Source organism: Elephas maximus, chromosome 9 (assembly GCF_024166365.1).
Source record: "Elephas maximus indicus isolate mEleMax1 chromosome 9, mEleMax1 primary haplotype, whole genome shotgun sequence".
Taxonomy (NCBI): domain Eukaryota; kingdom Metazoa; phylum Chordata; class Mammalia; order Proboscidea; family Elephantidae; genus Elephas; species Elephas maximus.
In genome coordinates this window covers 83,143,723-83,156,391 of record NC_064827.1, presented here as the reverse complement: position 1 = coordinate 83,156,391, position 12,669 = coordinate 83,143,723, and the positions used below count along the sequence as shown (strand labels likewise).

The following is a 12,669-nucleotide window of genomic DNA, read 5'->3' as shown; positions in this document are numbered from 1 at the left end:
CCTCAACATAAAGAAAACAAAAATCCTCACAACTAGACCAATAAGCAACATCATGATAAGCAGAGAAAAGATCGAAGTTGTCAAGGATTTCATTTTACTCGGATCCACGCCCATGGAAACAGCAGTCAAGAAATCAAACGACTATTGCATTGGGCAAATGCACTGCAAAAGGCCTCTTTAAAGTGTTAAAAAGCAAGGATGTCACTTTGAGGACTAAGGTGTGCCTCACCCAAGCCATGGTATTTTTAATCACCTCATATGCATGTCAAAGCTGAACAATGAATAAGGAAAACCAAGAGTTAAAGTATTTACATTATGGTGTTAGAAGAATATTGAATATATCACAGACTGCTAGAATAACGAACAAGTCTGTCTTAGAAGAAGTACAGCCAGAATGTTCCTTAGAGGCAAAGACTGTGGGACTTTTTCTCACATACTTTGGACATGTTATCAGGAGGGACCAGTCTCTGGAGAAGGACATCATGCTTGGCAGAGGGTCAGCAAAAAAGAGGAACACCTTTAACGAGGTGGATCAACACACTGGCTGCAACAATGGGCTCAAATACAGCAACAATTATGAGGACGGTGCAGGATTGTGCAGTGTTTTGCTCTGCTGTACACAGGTTTGGTATGAGTCGAAACTGATTGACGGCACCTAACAACAACAACATCTAGAATATATAAAGAACTCTTACAACTCAATAACAAAAGAATAAATAACCCAGTTAAAAAGTGGGCAAAGCAAAGGTCTAACCTCTAAAATCTACAAGAAAATCCAACACCTCTACAACAAAAAGAAAAATAATCCAATTAAAAAATGGGGAAAGGAAATGAACAGACACTCCACCAAAGAAGACATTCAAGTGGCCAGCAGACACATGAGGAAATGCTCACAATCTCTAGCCATTAGAGAAATGCAAATCAAAACCACAATGAAATACCATCTCACCCCGGCATTACTGGGTGGTTGGAGAGGCTGCAGGGAGATCAGAACTCTTATGCACTGCTTGTGGGAATGCAAAATGATACAACCATTTTGAAAAACGATATGGTGCTTCCTTAGAAAGCTAGAAATAGAAATACCATATGATCCAGCAATCCCACTCCTAGAAATATATCCTAGAGAAATAAGAGCTGTCAAACGAATAGACATATGCACACACATGTTCATTGCAGCATTGTTCACAATAGCAAAAGGATGGAAACAACCTAGATGCCCTTCAACAGATGAATGGATAAACAAACTCTGGTACATACATACAATGGAGTATTATGCAATGATAAAGAACAATGATGAATCTGTGAAACATCTCATAACATGGATGAATCTGGAGGACATCAGACTGAGTGAAATAAGTCAATCACGAAAGGACAAATGTTGTATGAGACCACCACTGTAAAAACTCAGGAAAAGGTTTACATACAAAAAACACAATCTTTGATGGTTACGAGGGAGCGGAGGGGTGGGGATGGAAAAATGCTTAATAGACAGTAGGTAAGTGGAAACTTTGGTGAAGGGTAAGACAGTATACAATACTGGGGAAGCCAGCACAACCTATACAAAGCAAGGTCATGGAAGCTCCATAGACACATCCAAACTCCCTGAGGGACCAAATTGCTGGGCTGAGGGCTATGGGGACCATGATCTCAGAGAACTTCTAGCTCAATTGGCATAAGATAGTTTATAAAGAATATGTTCTACATTCTACTTTGGTGAGTAGCTTCTGGGGTCTTAAAAGCTTGTAAGCAGCCATCTAGGATACTCCACTGGTCTCACCACTTCAGGAGCAAGGAAGAGTGAAGAAAACTAAAGATATAAAGGAAAGATTACTCCAAAAGACTGATGGACCACATCTATCACAGTCTCCACCGGACTGAGTCCAGTAAAACTAGATGGCGCCCGGCTACCACCACTAACTGCTCTGACAGGGATCATAATAGAGGGTCCTGGACAGAGCTGGAGAAAAATGTAGACCAAAATTCTAACTCAAAAAGAAAAACCAGACTTGCTGGCCTGACAGAGACTGGAGAAACCCTGAGAGTATGGCCCCCAGACACCCTTTCAGCTCAGTAATGAGGTCACTCCTGAGGTTTACCCTTCAGCCAAAGATTGAAGAGGCCCATGGAACAGAACAAGACTAAAGGGGCACACCAGCCCTGGGGCAGGGACTGGAAGGCAGGAGGGAACAGGAAAGCTGGTAATAGGGAAGCCAGGGTTGAGAAGGAAGAGCACTGACACTTCGTGGGGTTGTTAACCAACATCGTAGAACAATATGTGTACTAAATGATGAGAAACTAGTTTAGTTCTGTGAACCTTCATCTAAAGTACAATAAAAAAGAAAAAAAAAAGTGGGCAAAGGATCTGAATAGACATTTCTCCAAAGAACATATACCAATAAACACATGGAAAGATCTCAACATCACTAGTCATTAAAGAAACACAAATCAAAACCACAACGGGATACCACTTCATGCACACTAGATTGGCTATCAACAGAAGATAGATAATAAGATAATAAATGCTGGCAAGGACGTGGAGAAATCAGAACCGTCATACACTGCTGGTAGGAATGTAAAAGTTGAAACAGAATTACCATACGATCCAGCAATTCCTTTCCTAGGTGTATATGCAAGAGAAATGAAAACATAACACAAAAATTTGCACACAAATGTTCAGAGCAGCATTATTCATAGTAGCCAAAATGTGGAAACAACTCAAATGTCCATCAACTGATGAATGGATAAACAAAAAATGTGGTGTATATAGATATATATCCATACAATGGAATATTACTCAGTCATAAAAAAGAATGAAGTACTGATACATGCCATAGCATAGATAAACCTTGAAGACATTATACTAAGTGAAGAAACCATTTACAAAAGGCCACATATTGGATGATTCCAGTTATATGAATTGTTCAGAATAGGCAAATCTATAGAAACAGAAAATAGATTAGTGGTTGCCTGGGGCTGAGGGTGGATGGATAGATGGATTGTGGGTGATAGCTAAGGGCAGTGAAGTTTCTTTTCAGGGTTATGAAAATTTTCTACAGTTGATCATGGTGATGGTTGCACAACTCTGAGAATACACTAACAGCCACTGAATTGTGCACTTTAAATGGGTGAATGGTATGGTATAGAAACCATATCTCAATAAAGCCATTACCAAACAAAAAATGAATCTGGGAAGACAGTGAAGGGGTTACCTGGATGACTAAAGCCTGGGAAACAGTGTTTTATTGTATTATTTCTCCTACAAACTTTCAGAGGTTTGTATTACTATTTGTATAAGCCTGTCACATGGTACCGTAAAGAAAGGCTCCTGGGTAAATAGCTGACACTTGAGCACTCACTTCCCAAAGGCACCATTCCAAGTCTTCCACAGGGATGAATTCACTGGCCCACAACGACGCTATGAACAACGTACTATCATCTCATTGTACAGGTATGGGGAGGTGAAGTAGGCTGCCCAAGGCCTCACAGCTGGTAAAGGGCAGAGCTAGGACTTGAATCAGGGAAGCCTGACAATAGAGCCCCAGACTTAACATCTGCAGTCCTCAGGCTGGTGTGGCTGGCAGCCCAGGAGCCATGGCATCAGTGCACTGGGCAGGTTTTCTAACCCATCTGAGTCTGTTTTCTCAGAACGCAAGAAGAGTTCTGAGTGGACAGCAATAACCCTGCTTACAGCAGGGACTGTCAGGAGGAGCAGTGGCACTCATCATTCACAAATGAATGAATGAATGAACATAGGTAACGCACCTGCCCTATTATCCACACACAGCACCAGGGTTAGGATGAAACAGAAGCTTCTGCACACAGCAGGTGCCCAGCTGGAATTTGCACTCCTTAATTTTGCCTTTCTGGGTGACTGTGGTATGAGACCTCCCCCTGGCCTTTTCCTCTGGCCCCAGTAACCCAGAACGTTCTGTCACTTGCTACATTATCTTAGAAAAGTTGTTGAACGTCCCTTGGCCTCCATTTCTTAATCTGTAAAATAGTGATGGCAGTATCATCCACCTCACAGGGTTGTAAGGATTAACTGAGACACTACTTATAACCAAAAAGCCCAAACCAAACCCAGCGCCACTGAGTCAATTCCGACTCATAGCAACCCTATTTATAAAACACCTGCTAATGCATATAAGGAAACCCTGGCGGCGTAGTGGTTAAGAGCTACGGCTGCTAACCAAAAGGTTGGCAGTTCAAATCCACCAGGCGCTCCTTGGAAACCCTATGGGGCAGTTCTGCTCTGCCTGATAGAGTCACTATGAGTCGGAATCAGTTTGAGGGCGACGGGTTTTTGTTTTTTTTTTTAAATAATTTTTATTGTGCTTTAAGAGAAGTTTACAGATAAATCAGTCTGTCACATATAAGTTTATATACACCTTACTACATACTCCCATTTACTCTCCCCCTAAAGAGTCGGCCCGCTCCCTCCTTCCAGTCTCTCCTTTCGTGACCATTTTGCCAGTTTCTAACCCTCTCTACCCTCCCATCTAGGTTTGGTTTTTTTTGAAAGCATGTAAAAACCAAACCCTTTGCTGTCAAGTCAACTTTGTCTCCTAGCACCCCCACAGGACAGAGGAGAACTGCCCCACAGGGCTTCCAAGGCTGTAGTCTTTACAGAAGCAGACTGCCACGGCTTTCTCCCACGGAGCACCTGGTGGGTTCGAACCACTGACCTTTCAGTTAGCAGCTGAGCCCTTAACCACTGCACCACCAGGCTCCTGTAATGCATATAAGTGCCCAATAAATGTTAGCTTCCTGTCTTTTTCTCAGGTCTCATAGTTATGAGCTTCTGGAGACAGGGATCCCAAGAGCTTTGCATGAGTTATTGCATCAACTTTTCACCAGCACCTTATAAAGAATGCATTATTATTATCTCCACTTTAAAGAGTCCTGGTGGTGCAATGGTTAAGCACTTGGGTGCTAACAGAAAGGTCAACAGTTCAAACCCACCACTGGCTCTGCGGAAGAAAAGACCTGGTGATCTGCTCCCGTAAAGATTATAGCCTGAGAAACCCTAAGGAGCAGTTCTACTCTGTCCCATAGAGTTGTTAGGAGTTGAACTCACTTCAACAGGACACAACAACAGCACACAACATCTCCATTTCATAGACAAGGAAATGGAATACAGAGAAGATAAGTAGGGTGCCCCAGGCCACACGGCTGGTAAACTCCACTTAAGAAGGGTCTCAGGCAGGCAGCTGGGCAGGGACTTGGAGAGTATCCACCTGCTGGTTCTGAGATAGACACAGGCTCAAAGATATCCAGGCAGCCCAATTCCCCCAAAAACAGGCACACCCTTCCCTCACTCACTCCGGCTACTGCCTTGTGGTTTTTTTCCCTATTCCGGAAGGCCCTTGAGAGAAGTAAATAAGATAAATAAGCAAACATACATAAATTATTTAGCACTCATATATGGAAAATCACTGTGCAACACGCATTAGTAACTGAATTCCTCATGAAAATCTTGAAGGCACCACTCTTCCCATTTTACAGATGAGGATGCAAGGTTCGGAGAAGTTTGATGCCAATAACTCAGCCCAGGTCTCTGGGTGGAAGAGGTGGGACTTGAACCCAGTGCTGTCTGACATTAGTGTTGAACCTCATTGCCACACTACCAACCTGCTCTTCTCTTAGTGCTTTTCTCTGAATGCTTGCTCTAACTTGATTCCACCTGGATAATAAAAGCCAGGGAAAGGGGTTGTTGTACTAGGCTCCTCCACTGACATGGCCCTGCTGCCAATTCTGAGGCCTGGCCTTGGCCAAGGAAATGAATCCGAGAAGAAAGAAGTCATCTTTTCCATGACCTCTCCCAATATCAGCTTCTGCCTCCACCCAGGCCTAAGTGGGTGGTCCGGTCTCCCTGCTGCACCTCCAGCCCGAATATTTCCTTTCCACCCATATGGGATCCATTTTCCTGAGGAATCGCTTTCTGCATTGACCTTCGAGAACCACCAGTCTCACCAGAAAACTATCACTTCAGCCATCTGACCCTGCTACACAGCACTCTTCAGACCATCCATCAGGAAGCATTATTTAATAATGAACAGAGGAACAGTGTAAGGCCAAGGGACCCCTTTGCATCCCTGCCCTTCCATGGAACCCAACTGCTTTAACTCTTTGGAGGGCAGCAGAGTGGCTCTATAGGACACACACCAGGCAGGTTAACAGAGAGAGAGAAATGCTGAGTCAGGAGACAGATTCTCGCCAAGGCCCTGCAGGATTTGCTGGATGACCTTCAGCTAGTCACTCTTCCTAAATGGGAAGGTTTGGATTCTCTCTTAGATTTTCAACTTGTTAATTTATTTTATTTTATTTTTTGTAAGTACTGAATGCACTATCTGATGTACAGTAGGCCCTCAATATCTGCTGAATGAATGAATAAGTGAGTGAATGAATGAATGCAATAATACACAGGAGCTCTCTTCATGGAGTCTGACACATACAACTGCTTGATGAAAGGCTAGTTAGCATCAGGGCTGGGCTGGAGTGGTTGTTGTGTCAATCCACCTCATTGAAGGTTTCCCTCATTTTTGCTGACCCTCTACTTTACCAAGCATGGTGCCCTTTTCTAGTGATTTGACTTTCTTGATGACATGTCCAAAGTGAGTGAGTGGAAGTCTCACTTCTAATGAGCATTCTGGTTGAATTTCTTCTAAGACTGATTTGTTTGTTCTTCTGGCAGTCCACGGTATATTCAATATTCTTCACCAACACCACAATTCGAATGCATTAATTTGAAATGAGAATTTAACTGGGCAACCTGTACTTTATCTGGCAGCTCCTCCCGCCACCCCTGAACACCCACCCTGGCTAGGCTGCACCCCCTGCCCCACCCCTAACCCCTCTCACAGCCTGGCACAGGGCACATACACTCAACCACTGGAAACTGCCCTTGCTGCCTGCCCGGTAGACAAGGGGCCCCAGCCACCTTCCCAGCCAAGCTGTTCTTTTTTCCAATTGACGAGGGCCTAATGAGTCCCAGCGGACGGCATCTGTTTAGAAGGAGCACTAGGCCTCACCTTCAAGGCAAGGCCTGTCCCAGACAACCCAAGTCCTCACAGAAACCTGTTCTGCCCCTGTCAGGAAGTGATTAGCACACCAACCTCACCCCATCCCGACCACCAGCCTGCCCCAGTCAGGGGCCCAACAGCCACACAAAGCGGCTGTCAGGGCAGCAAGGGCTGGTGCTCCTGCCAGGCCAGAGCGTGCCCGGCCCCGCAGGGAGGGGTGGGCAGTGCCCGGGAGCTGACGGCGGGACACCATCTGGACACGGGCCTGGTGCTGGCGCTCCGTGAAAATCGTGAGCCGGGCCCTTCCCTCCTCGCTGGAGAGGAGTGGGGTGTTTGGAACATCTCCCAGACAGGAGAGCGGGAGGAATGTAGGTCAACTCCGGGCTGCCGGAAAGAGTGATGTCATCTGTTCCTTGGGGGAACAACGATGGAGGAAGCGGTGAGTTTGGGTGAGCGAGAGTTGGTACCTGGAGCTGGGAAGGGACTGGGAGGCACCAGGGCTGGCTCCCCCCAAAGGTCAAACCCCAATGGAATTTCGGGGCATTCCCAGAAATCCCACAAAGGTAGGGTAGAGATGGGATAAGGGCAGGAGAGAGCCCAGCACCCATCTCCCACAAACCAACTAATGGCAGGGTCATGGGGGTTCTTGGGAAAAGCTAACTGATGACCACTGCCTGGTCTTTCCCTCAACTTGCTTTACTACTTGTCCATGCATTACACATGGGGCATACATATGAGGCTGGACCCCAATATCTTTCATACATTGAAGGCTAGAGTTAGAAACACACTGCTATTTTAAACAGCCAACATTGTGTTCCTATTTCTCTTGCCAGAGAGAGCATTTCTCTTTGGGTAAACAGTGTTTCTTCTGCTTTGGGAAAAGCATTTTAATGGGCCACTGGGTTAAAAACTGAAATGAAACCAGTTGCCATCAAGTCAATTCTGACTCATGGCGACCCCATGCGCACAGAGTAGAACTGTGTTCCATAAGGTTCTCAAGGTTGTGACCTTTTGGAGGCAGATTGCCAGGCCTTTATTCTGAGGCACCTCTGGGTGGGTTCAAACCACGAACCTTTCAGTTAATAGTCAAGAGCTTAACCATTTGTGCTGCCCAGGGACTCTTCTGCCAAGGGGTTATGGAGAAGTAAATCCCTAACCCTGTTCTGGCCTAGAGATGTTAGCACATTAGAGTTGATGCGCTCAGCAGGATGAGGGAAAAGGTTGATGCCACCAAGGGCAGTTCCTTTTTAGAGGGTCTTATATATCTAAACTACATGAAGGATGTAGACATGAGCCCTCTTGTTCATGAGAGGGGGCTAACGGGAAAGTTGGCCCCAGGGATTTTCCCTTCCCAGTCAGTGGGTGGCCACAGCTAATGGCTATCCTTGAAGTCTTCTTTTTCTACATGGTAATTTCTGTCTGCTATTCCCATGCCTAAGTTATGCTGAAACATCAGAGCCTAGGGGTCTGTATGAGTTTCCTAGAGCTGCCATAACAAAACACCACAAATTGGGTAGCTTTTAAGAACAGAAATGTATTGTCTCACAGTTCTAGAGACTAGAAGTACAAATCAGGGTATCGGTCATGTTGATTCCTCCTGAGTGATCTGGCAGAACAACTGTTCTATGCCTCCAGGTGTTCCTTGTCTTGCAGCTGCAGCATCACCTGGCTGTCCTTCCTATGTCTCCCTGTCTTCGTGTGTTTTCACCTCTTTTATAAGGAGACTACTCATATACGATTAGGACCCACACTACTCCAGTATAACACATTAACCTAACTGATAACGTCTTCAAAGACCCTATTTCCAAATAATGTCATGGTCACAGGTACTGGAGATCAGGTCTTCTCCATATCTTTTGGGCGGACACAATTCAATCCATAACAGGGCCTTGGGTCTTCACTGGGGGAATAAGGGGAGACCCTGTCCTTGGCCGAAGCATAGCAGTGCAGAGAGATTGGCAGCAGCTGGAGAAGCAAGGCATGGTTAGCGGAGAAGCCCAGAAAGGCCAGCTAGATCAAGGGGTGCAAGTGACCAGAAGGATATATTTGGGGATCATGATGAGGGAACCTGATTAAAAAAAAAAAGGACTTCCAGCTAATTAGTGGGGTGGGGGCAGGGCTTGGGTATTTAAAAGAAGATGACTCTTGGATGCCGGAGAATTTGAGACTGGATCTGAAAGAGACTGAAAGTCAAGGCCTGAGACCCTGGGAAGGGGAGAAAGACTGAGATCAGAGCTGCAGGGACAGAGGAGAGGTCTGGGAGGCCTCAGCCTGCCTCAACAACCTGGCTTTTCCAGGGTAATGTGGATAAATGCCGGCTGGTCTTCCTCCTGGAACGCAATCAGGCCGGCAATTGAGTTCATTGGCTAAATCAAATTTGGGCTTCTGTGCGAAGTCCTTTTATATTAAGTGCTTTAACATACATCACCTCCTTCAGTCTGTTGATAAATTCTATTACCCATTATAAAGCCAGAGCAGCTTTCCAGCGTACAGGAGAGACTAAAGGAGGGATCCGAGTGGGCTCAGGTGTGCGTGGCCCGGAGAAGGGGTGGACATCGTCAGGGTATGAACAGGGCCTGGAAAGGCACCCCCAGCCTGACCTGGCTGGTTGAGTAAAGCAAGGTTGTTTCTTTACTAGCAGGAGCCTGTGGGAAGTCCTTACTCCCCCTGAGGGCAGGGCCCAGGCCCAGGGTGGTAGACCAAAGAGGCCCACTCCTCACACAGGAAAAACATGAGAAGGAGCTGGGTGTGAGAGTGGAAGGGTGGGCAGCAACAGAAATGGGTATTGGCAAGATCTTTTGCCTCCCTGCCTCCTCAAAACAACAAAAAATTGTTCCCGTCAACTCAACTCCAATTTATGGTGACTTCATGTTTTTCATGTGTGTCAGAGTAGAACTGTGCTCCACAGGGTTTTCAATGGCTGAATTTTGAGAAGTAGGTTGCCAGGCCTTTCTTCTAAGTTGCCTCTGGGTGGACTTGAATCAGAACTTTTTGGTTAGCAGCCAACCATGTTAACCATTTGCACCTTCCAGGGACTCCTTCCCAGTGGCGTCACTAGGGTTGGTGTCACCCATGAAATGACTCATGGTGTCAACCCCCATGCTAATTACCACAACATTGTAACAAAAACACCAGAAAATCTGACAAAATCAGCGACTACAAAAACAGCAGCAGCAGTGAAAACAACAGTGAAACAGCACGTGCTTGTAGCACAAGGGCAGACAAATCCCCGTGATCTGAAGCATCACTGTAATAGGGTAATAACGACAGCTCTGACCAGAGTGTATTAGAAGGTTCAAAAAGTAAATTAGTATTAAGAAAACATTCTGCATCCCACCTTGGAGAGAGGCGTTTGGGGTCTTAAAAGCCAGCAAGCAGCCATCTAAGATCCATCAATTGGTCTCAACCCACCTGGATCAAACGGGAATGAAGAATACCAAGGACACAAGGTAATTATGAGCCCAAGAGACAGAAAGGGCCACATGAACCAGAGACTCCATCAGCCTGAGACCAGAAGAACTAGATGGTGCCCGGCCACAACCGATGACTGCCCTGGCAGGGAACACAACAGAGAACCCCTGAGGGAGCAGGAGAGCAGTGGGATGCAGACCCCAAATTCTCATAAGACCAGACTTAATGGTCTGACTGAGACTAGAAAGACCCCGGTGATCATGGCCCCCAGACCTTCTGTTGGCCCAGGACAGGAACCATTCAAAGCCAACTCTTCAGGCAGTGATTGGATTGGACACTGGGTTGGAGAGGGATGCTGGTGACGAGTGAGCTTCTTGGATCAGGTGGACACTTGAGACTACGTTGCGATCTCCTCCCTGGAGGGGAGATGAGAGGGTAGAGGGGTTTAAAAGCTGGTGAAATGGACATGAAAAGAGAGAGTGGAGGGAGGGAGCGGGCTGTCTCATCAGGGGGAGGGCAATTGAAAGTATATAGCAAGGTGTACATAAGTTTTTGTGTGAGAGACTGACTTTATTTATAAGCTTTAACTTAAAGCACAATAAAAACAAAAAGTAAATTAGCATAGAGTTTTAGCCTTGTAGGTATATTGACATGTAAGCTGGGTTTATGAAAAATGTTTTTGTTGTTATAACTAACTACAGGGATATTTTTATAAAAATAACAAATTTCTGCTAAAACACTGCACAAAAATTTTATAGACAGTCATTTTGGCGTCACCCCCTCTGACAACGTCACATGATGCAGTCCACACCCCGCATATCCCCTTAGTGACGCCACTGCTCCTCCCTGCCTCCTAGCTCCTATATTCCAGTTCCTTTCTTCTCTAGAGTTAGTTACAGATTGTTCATTTGTTCATGAGTGAACAAACGAATTCAACAACTATTCATAGTATGCCTACCTGGTTCGGTGGTGGTTCTATAGTGTGAACAAACCAGACCCAGTCCCTGGTCTCTCGGAGCTCAGAGTCTGCGGGGGGTTCAGAAGGGTATGTGCATAGCTAGCGTAGCCACGACAATGCAGTGGGATTGCTGTGTACCTTGGAGGGGACAGGAGGGAGGGCCATGCAAGTCTCCAGCCTTCAGGACACCCAGAATGTAGTCTCTAAGCCAAGATCTGAGAGATGAGCAGTTTGCCAGAAGGGAGGGCTGGTTGTGTTCCAGGCAGAAGGAACAGTTCAGAGGCAAGCTAGAGGAACCCAACATTTAGTATGGCTGCTCTGCAAGGCTCAGAGCCAAGACTACAGAGTGAAAAAAAAAAAAAACAGAGGGAGGTGGCAGGAAAATTCTGTGGGGTCCGGCAAGCAGAGTTTCAGAGTGTGAACTTGACTCTAAGGTCAACAGGCAACTGCCGAAGGGTATCACGCAGGGAAGCGACATAACTGGATTTTGGTTTTGAAAAATAAAACTACTCTGTATGGGAAGGATAAGGCTGAAGGAGGGAGGTAATTCGTCTCCACAGGCAAAATTGTGCCTCTCACGTGAAGCTCAGGGGTGGGCAACTTCAAAATCTGCTTGGGCTGAGAGGATGGGGTTAGAAGGCCAGAGGTGGTCATCTCCTTATAGAGTGCAGAGGCCTCCAGGAACCTAAGCACAAAATGGGAACTCAAAATGGGGGAGAATCATGGGAATCACCAAGGCCAGGGTGGCCAAGCCAAGGCCCCCTCGTTGACCCTCAGGGCATCTATGGATCGGCATCTGGAAGCTAAGGTGTGCCTGTGCGGCTGTGTGATGTGTCTATGAGCGGTGTATGCAGAAGCAGGTTCATGCACACAGGTGGGGCAGGTACACGTGTGTGAATCTGGGGTGTATCACGGATGTATGCGTTCCTGCATGTTACTTTGGTGCGTGTGACGTGCAGGCGGTACGTAGGAGGGAGCATGTGTAAGTCTAAAACCTGCTTGATATGGGTTGACCTGCAGGTGAGCCTTCCAAAGGACCTCCCCCCTCCACCCCAGGCTCCCTCGTTTGGGCTTCTGTTGGAGGAGAGGGCAGGCAGCCCAGCCCAGGGGGCGGGAGGTGAAGAGAAAAAAAAAAAAAAAAATGAAGAGAAAGGACTGATAAATAGCCTGGAACTGATCTGTACCCTTCCCAGTCTGATTTTCCTTCACCAGCCCTGTCTCTGCCTCATTAGCCCCAATTACGGCTGATAAGGCCCCATAAGTCATACAGCTGGTTGG

At 46.3% G+C, this 12,669-nt stretch overlaps 1 protein-coding gene across 7 annotated transcripts in view; it reads right to left on the bottom strand.

Moving 5' to 3' along the window:
- Window positions 1-12,669, bottom strand: part of NTNG2 (netrin G2) — an 85,755-nt gene that overhangs the window by 31,638 nt on the left and 41,448 nt on the right. The gene's annotated exons all lie outside the window — the stretch shown is intronic.